At 53.2% G+C, this 8375-nt stretch overlaps 1 long non-coding RNA gene across 1 annotated transcript; it reads right to left on the reverse strand.

Moving 5' to 3' along the window:
- On the reverse strand, positions 1628–4063 carry LOC102159203. The gene is made up of 2 exons (XR_303394.3): positions 2929–4063; positions 1628–2135 (listed from the first exon to the last, which is right to left on the reverse strand). It is a non-coding gene; the product is annotated as an uncharacterized LOC102159203 (long non-coding RNA).

Here is an 8375-nt window from a genome sequence, read left to right on the forward strand (position 1 = left end):
CTGTGCCAGGCAGCAGATAGAGTCCCTGCCCTGGCACTCCAATCCAGAGAGCAGAGTTGTATGGGGGCTGGCGTTTGGCTTTTAACCCCAGCCGAGGGGTCTCTACTCCCTTTCCTGCATCCCAGAGATCCTGGAAGCCCAGCTGGCCTCTGAAACTAAGAGCAGAGAAACTCTTGGCAAAATGTTCAGCAAAGATGCCTGTGGCTCCCTGGTTAAAAAAAAAAAAGAAAAAGAAAAAAACAAATGGGGTTGAGGGTGTCTCTCTCTCCCCCTGCAATGTCCGCCCCCCCGGGGGGGGGGGTAGCTGATGGCTGGAGACAGTTGTGGAGCCTGGACTCAGTGGCGCCTGGAAGGGGGCTAGCAGGACAGCCAGTTGATGGGAGTGGGAGGAGTGCGGGATAGAGGTTCAGGTTCACATTCTTGCTCATTAAGGTCCAATTCTCCCCTAAAAGCCCAAGGCAGGGCATTTAGGGAGCTGGAGGGGGCTTCCAGGAAACCCCAATTTGGGAAACAACAGAGAGGAAGTGGCCCAGTTGCAGAATTAGACCCTCGAAGCCCGGGCCTCCGAGAAGAGAAGGAGGGGTTCTCCCCAAACTCCCATCAGAATAGGCCCCATACTGGAAAATTCACCCCTGAATCCACCAGACTTTCTGGGGGCACAGGAAGCCCAGGCGAAAACAAGCTTTGTAGGGTCATGTTACCCTGATTTCCTGGCCCTGTTACCAGAGAGCAGAGGTGGTGAAAGTGCCCCCCTCTTCCTGCCCTGTCCCTCCTATGTTTCTTCACCCCTAAAGCTCACCCTTTGAGATCCCAAGATTAGGGTTCAAGAGAAATTGCACCAGGCGTAGGATAGGCCAGAGCTGACTTGTGGTGTCCTAAACGCCACACTGAAGGCCCTTTAAGGTCTGCCCTCTCCCTCGGTGGAGGGTGGAGAGTGTATCTGGGTTCTCAGACTTTCACTGCCTCCCCTTCCTTAAGCTGCAGCCTCTCACAAAACCGGTTCTGCCTTCTGCGGTCCCCACGTTTTTCACCTCTTTCCCCCTTAACTATCTGTTCCCGGTCCCCATCTCCTACCTTCTGCCTCCTCTCCCGGGAGGCTTCCTAGGCTCTGTTCACCCCTTGGTAACTCCAGCCCTCCGTGAAGCAAAGAACTCTGGTTTCCTAGATGGCCAGATACAGCCTCTGAGGTGGCCCTCTGAAAACATTTCCGTGAACAAGTCTCTCCCAGCCCCTGCATATAAATATGCCTGAACAGAGACAGACTGGCCTAAGCCCCAGGACACACACATCATGAGATAATTACACCCTTATATACATACAGATATCCCTACAGAGTTATACGCACAAGGGTCTATAACTCTAGCAAGATAGCAGCATGTACATATAGGACTATAATTACTTATGTCTATTTTTATAACTATGTCATTATAAATAGATATGCCTATATATAGTGATAATAATATAGAAACAACTCCATAGCCATATAGGGCGCTAAGTGAATGCTCTAACTACTCTATATCACAATCAATAAGTATATATCTCCTGATACATAATTTCCACGATATGCATTTATCTATATAGCTGCTCAGAGCTATAAATCTGTCAGGATATCAAATGTCCATAAAGCTGGATGGCTATAAGAGAGTCATATATTTTCCCATATATAAATCTGCTCCTATAACTATTGTATATGCACAAATACAATGGAAATAATTATATTTCCCTCGAGCATAAATCTGTACATACAACCGCAGCACATTTAGATATGGTTAGAGATAGAGCAATATTTTCTAGACATCAGTCTGTCAATAGAGCCACCAGTGCCTCCAAACAGAGAGAGTTATAGTGGGAGTTATAAATAAACTCTCCAGATGTGAAGGGATCTGCAGAACTAGATATAAACAGGGCTCTAGCCAACCTTTCTTCCTCTCCTTCTTTGTAAGATATTCCTGATGAGAGCACGGGTCACAAATGACAAGAAGAAGAGGTGCCTGGGCCCTGCTATTTTCCACCCAAAGAGGGCTGGAGGTCGCTGAAGTTTGGGAAACCAGGCAGGAGTTGGTGGGGGGCGGCCCAGAAGCCCCTTCCGTGTCAGTCTCCTGGTGGCGGCTGAGAGCTCGGGCAAGGGGAGAGGCCTAGGGGAGAAAAAATGAAGCAGAAGCTGGCTTGAGTCATTGTCCCTCGTCGTAGGCCCCAAATCCTCGCACCAGGGAAGCCCCCGGCCCGCCGGGCATCGGAGCCGCCGAGAGAGCAGAAAGGGCGCGGCGGCTGCTGGGGAGAAGGGGACCGCAGGCCGGGCCCGGGAGGCTGAAACCGAGCGAGGTCGCCAGCCGATGCCCAGCCCGCCCGGCGCAGAGCCCTATCGCCCTGGGCAGCTGCCTCGTCGGCGGCAGCCTGGAACCCAAACGCGGGCCCTCTCCGCGCGCCCCGCGCTCAGCGCTTGGACCGCTGCTCTTTTTATTGTTATTTTGCCCGATTGGTTGTCGCAGTATTCTCCACCCGAGGAGCGAGGACGCCCAGGGGTCTCCTTTGAATCTCTGTATGTGTACCCGCCTTCAAGAAGTGACTCGCCCCGGAAAGTGTCTGTCTCCGACTCTTTTTAGACCAGATGTGTCACCGGCTGTTAAAAAAGAATCCATGCCTCTGAAAAGGTTTACGACTTAACATTTTTAAAAGTTCTCACGGCCATTTGTGCTGATCATTGTCTTTTCTTTCTCTTTTAAAAAGTTGGCTAATTTGTGTTTTTATATTTCCTCTTTGATTTTTTTTTGGGGGGGGGAAATACAATTATTTTTAAAGGGAGGGGATTTCGTTAGAGCCGGAAACTGTAGGGCAGCTTCCTCCCCCGCGAGAGCGTCCGACGCTCTACATCTCTGACTCCATCCTCCCCCAAATACATAAATTAATACGGTTATCAGAAAATTGTACCTGGATAGAATGAGGCGGACGTGGAAAGATCCAGGACGGTGCTCTTCTCTTCCTTTACAGAAATGCGCTGCGCTCCAAGCCCGGGAAGGAAAATTCAAGGCGCCCCAACCCCTCCCTTCTCTCTCTCTCTCTCTCTCGCTCTCTCTCCTCTTTTTTAAAGACCTCAGGAAGGCAACCTTCCCAGGGCTACCAGAGCCCCGGCCTTGCTCCCCGCTTTCGGGCGCGCGGCCATAAATGTTTTTCTGCTTCGATCTCTGCCCGGCGGCTGGTCCTCTCCGGCACCTCTGCCGCTTGCCGGGCCTGGATCCCCGACTGTGGTCATCGCCTCATCCCTTTCTGCCCCTGGGCCTGACCCTGCACCCTTGGCCTGCCTCCTCCTTCAAACAGGGCCACCAAAGAGACCCCAAAGCCACTAACCGTTCCCCTGCGTGGGGTTCCTCCCCTGATCGCACAAAGCAAAAGCTGAGAAAGACAAGCAGGACAGAGCGGCCTCCCGGCTCTCCCTCTCCTCCTCTGGCCGGAGGACCTCATCGGAGAGGGGGTTCCCAAACCCAGCCCCTCAAGGGCAGAGGAAGAAGCTAACTTCCTTTCCTGTCTTTCCTCAGTTGCTGTGATCATGACTCCTTCCCCTGTGCCCTTCTCAAAATAGCCCCTCTTGCATTTTATTGTTATTCTGCTAGGGAGGGACTGTTAACTACTGTTTTTATTGTTATTTATTATTTATTGTTATTATGATTGTTGTTAGAGATTTGTTTACCGGTTTAGGGGACAGCAGCCAGGCCCAGAGGGAGGCCTGCTTGTCACACGTGTGCGAGCTCGTGTGCGCGCACGCGCACACACACACACACACACACACCCACACACCCCTATCGAGGCAAACACTCACAGGTACATGCCCACAAACGCCTCCTACATTCAGGCCCCTGAACAGCGATTCACACAGGAGGCTGGCATCCTCCTACCCCAGCACACAAACAACACACTGCCCACGCACACCAGCATTCAGGCGCAAACACCACCCCCAGACTGATGCCAGAACCCACACAACGCACTTGTAAGGGAAGGAAAATAGGTAAAAACCCACTGGCTGAGGTTCCCTTCTCTCCCACAACCTGGAGGGGCGAGTCAGGCCTGGGTCTCTCCCCCACCCCAGTCTCTCTCTCTCTTTCTCTTTTTTTCCCTCCTTGTTTACAGCTTCAGAGAGCTCAAGGCCCATAAATCTTGAGGGGCCTACGGAGGCAGAGCACATTTGTATGCATCGTTAGGACTCGCTAATACCTAAGCCCATTAACGAGCGTGTTTGCACGCGGTTTCCGGTGTGTATTAACTTATAGTTAAATTCTGGAGGAAAGGGCATTGTGAATTAACATATACCAAATCCATCACCTGGCTTTTGTCATATCAGATTAGGCAGCCTTGGGTTTGGGGGAATGGGTTGCCTGAATCGGGGTGTACCCACCCTCTAAACTTTCAGGTCCAACCTGAGGGTCTAGGGGAACACAGGACACAACTACCCCCAGCCCCAGTCACTCCTCTCCTGGGCCAGCAGCTGCACACCTGCTGGACGGTGTATGGGCAAGAGACCCGGGTCCAGGAGGCTGGCGCCGCGGTGGAGGGAGGCTGGCAAGGGGAGGCCCCGCCGGCTGCCCGGGGCTGTGCTGGGACCGCTCCGCTCGTGGCCGCTGGGATGTCTGGTTTCCGCTGAGAGAAACGAGAGAAGCAAGTGGAGTCGCTGAACTTTAATTAAACCAAAGAGAAGACGGGGGTTGGGGTGGGGGGACCGATCGGAGGAGGAGGAGAAGGAGGAGGAGGAGGAGGCTGAGGCCAAGTGGCCGAGGAAAGGAAGCCAGTCCAGCTCGGGGAGATCTCTGCAAGGGGGGCTGAAAGCTGGGCCTTGTAGGACCGTCTTTCTTTTCCCCACCCAGCTTCTCCGCCCTAGTCAAGGAAGGTCATTCCAGCTCTCTTTTAAAAAAGAAAGACAGGAAACAAAAGGAAAAGAAAGAAAAGGTAAAGAAAAAGAAAACCCTTTCCAACTACAGGGCATGTTTCAGCCAGGTGTTCCTGGTTCCGACGACTCGGATCCAGTTGGAAACCTAAGGATCCGTGTCATTTGGCCTGTATAGACGGAGGTGAAGGATGCTAGTTCTAGAGGGAGGGTGGGGAATGGAAGGTCCATGTCTTGAGGTCCCGGAGAAAATGCCAAAGACAAACCCAACTAAACTATCGTGTCCGTGTGGATCTAGTGGCCTGTTTAAATAAAGCAAGCGGGGCGGGGGAGGGTACGCGGCCAGCGGGATGGAGAGGGGCTGGCGGGAGAGAAAACGACCCCCCCACTTCCTCTGCGAGAGAGGCGACGGGGCTCCGGCGGCCGCGCGCAGGCCTGGCCGGCGGGCGGGGTGGGGGGGGGGAGGAAGAGCCGAGGAGGGGGGCGCGAGGGGAGGGGGAGGGGAGGCGGGGGGGGAAGCGGGGGAGGGGAGGGGAGGCGGGGGCGGGCCCTCCCCGGGCGCTGTGAACTTTAGCTGGGCCGCCGCCTGTCAGCCCCAGAAAGCGTTAAAGGTGCAGCAGCCCGCGCCAGCCTCCGCAGCCGCCTTTGTACGCGTGATTTATGACTTCAATCTTGGTTCACCGAGAGTTCACACGGCTTTCGCTGCTGTTGAAGGTTAAAAGATGGTCTTCGCTTGACAAGTGGGACTATTGAAAATTCCTTCTTCTTCAGTTTTTTTTTTTTTTTTTTTTAAGCGAAGAGCCGAGGCTCAGGAGAGAGAGAAAAAAATTGGGGGGGGGAGGGGACAGGGGTTGCAGGTGGGGAAAACGGTAAATCAGGAAAGTTTGCCCCCCCCCCACGTTTAGGGCGTTTTTGGAACTAGGATTTGGGAGGATATGCTGGCAGGCGAGGAGAGAATACGAGGAGCTAGGGAAGGGATTTTTTTTTTTTTTTTTCATCTTTAGAGGCCGAAGGAGTGGCATTTTTGAAAACACAACTCATGCTTCCACAGTTAATTATCTGGATAACTTGGATCACACCTAACGGAGCCTCCTCTTGAGACCAAAAGTGGGGCCAAGGAAGGAGAGAGCTTGGGATGAAGGGCGGGTGTGTGGTCCCCATGGCAGTAGATGCTCACCCAGTGTGCTTGGCTGACCATCCACATTATCTGTAGCAGCTTTTCAAGGGCTTCCTTATACTCACAGATTTGGAAAAGGGTGCTTTTAGGTCCCAGTTGTTCCAACTCCCTTCATCCTGTAAATTTAGCCTGACATGCGTATTTGATGTGGATGATGAGGATGATGGGAAAACTCCAGAACTGGGACTGGAAATCCTTTCTAATACCTGATCCCCTTGGCCTCTCCCTCCCCCAACCACTTGCTCCTTCTTCCTTCCAGCACTTTGAAAAAGGTGGTTCCAGGGCAGAGATGGTGATCAAGAGTCTCCTAATGGCCAGACGATAAAGCTCCTTTGTGGTCTAAGGGCTCTCTCCTCCTTTTCAGATTCCCTGAGTCAGAGGAGAGTCTCTGGAACTGAGAGTTTCTGAGCGGCTCTTTGAGGTTCCTTTAAGATTTTTCAAAAATCTGGGAGTTCCCGTCGTGGCTCAGTGGTTAACATATCTGACTAGGAACCATGAGGTTGCAGGTTTGATCCCTTGCCTTGCTCAGTGGATTAAGGATCCGGTGTTGCCGTGAGCTGTGGTGTAGGTTGCAGATGAGGCTCGGATCCCGAGTTGCTGGGGCTCTGGCGTCGGCTGGTGGCTACAGCTCTGATTGGACCCCTAGCCTGGGAACCTCCATATGCTGAGGGTGTGGCCCTAGAAAAGCCAAAAAAAAAAAAAAAAAAAAAAAGAGAGAGAGAGAGATTTTTCAAAAATCTGAAAAAACTCTGAAGTGGGAATTTAGGGCCGTGGGTGTTGAGGAGCACAGAGAACTGGGCCTGGTGTTGGGTTTGTCTCCTCAGTCCTGTTTGACCCACCACCACCGCCACCACCATTATCGATGCAGTGTAGATGTCTTCTCAGGAGGTCAGACTCAGCCCCGGGAACCCAGCTCCTGGAACCATGGGCATCCACACTAGAAGGCGTGCTCCCTATTTCCCTTCCCATGTGGAGTTGGACAGTCTTCTGCCACCATCTGAGGGCGCAACCCCCGGGAGATGGAGAGGAAGAGGGAGAAGAGCCAGAAGAGGGCCACACCCACACCAGCCCCTCCTGCACCCCATGTATAAACAGTGGCACCGAGAGACCCCAGAAAGTCAGGCCCGGGGTCCAAGATCACTTTGGCGTGGACAGCCCTCTGGCCTCAGGAAGAGCCAAGAGGCAGTGTGGCACTGTGTTCAGCGGTCTGCAGCTCCCCTCTTGCACTGAGACAGTCTCTTCATGCCCTCTTCCCCACTTTCCTGCCTCCTGGGGATGGGGTGGAGGGAGCTGCTGGGAGGAATGGGCCAAGGAAGCACATGCATCTCTTCCAGGTTTGGGTTGGGAGAGGGAATGAACTTAAGGGCCTCTGGAAATAATGGCTGCACCAAGTCCCCTTCCCCCCCACCAACCATGTCCCTCCCCGGGAAATAATTTCAGTGGGTCTGTGCTTAGCTGCAAGTGTGGAATAACTATGAATTATTAATGCATAATTAAGAGGTTGATGGTGACCGTTGCCCTCCAGTGGACTCATGGATTTCCTTCTCTGGGAAGCGCGGGGCAGCCTCCGTTAGGCCTTACCCTCAGAACAAGCAAACTGAGGCCAGCCCCTTGAATGCGGCCCCCATGTGGAGGGGCTGCCTCGTTTCCAGTCAGGTCATGTGCACCTCCGAGGGTATTTGAACTCCATAAGCTGCCTTTCATGGACTTCAGATTTCAAAGTGTCTTGTAGGCTTGGCTCTTAGAAAGAGTGGGGACGGGATGCAAGACCCCGATAAGGGAAGCTGCTGGGACAAGCTTTGTGTGGAAACAGGGATTAAGGCCTGATGGCAGGAACGCCAGGTGCACTGCTCAAGGGATCTGGGGTCAGAGGTGGGTGTTCTGCCTCCACTGCCCTGAGGGGATGCTGGCCTCCCTTGGCCCCTGGGGACCCCTGAAGACACACTTGGCTCCTTCTCTTGACTTCCCATTCCCCCATCCTGCTCCCCTGTAAGAGGCAAAGGCTTTAAGACACACCACACCCTGGGACAGCTGTAGGAAGGGGGATGTGCCAGTTGTTTCACATCTGCAATGGCCTGGAGAGGAAGGCAACTATCCCGTGAGCTAATTTCCTTTTAAATTCCTGCCTGCAGCTCACCTGCCTCTGCGCTGAGACATTTCTTCATCCCCTCTTCCCTCCTTTCCTGTCCTTTGAAGAGGTTCACCGGGGGAGGTCAAGGCAGCTCCTACAGGGGCACCTAGAAATGAGGAATGAAGTAGGAAATGAGGGAGGGGTTCGGACCTCCTACTTCCCTTGACTTTTACCTCCATCCCTCAAACCCGCCT

This window comes from Sus scrofa, chromosome 5 (assembly GCF_000003025.6).
Source record: "Sus scrofa isolate TJ Tabasco breed Duroc chromosome 5, Sscrofa11.1, whole genome shotgun sequence".
NCBI classification, from domain to species: domain Eukaryota; kingdom Metazoa; phylum Chordata; class Mammalia; order Artiodactyla; family Suidae; genus Sus; species Sus scrofa.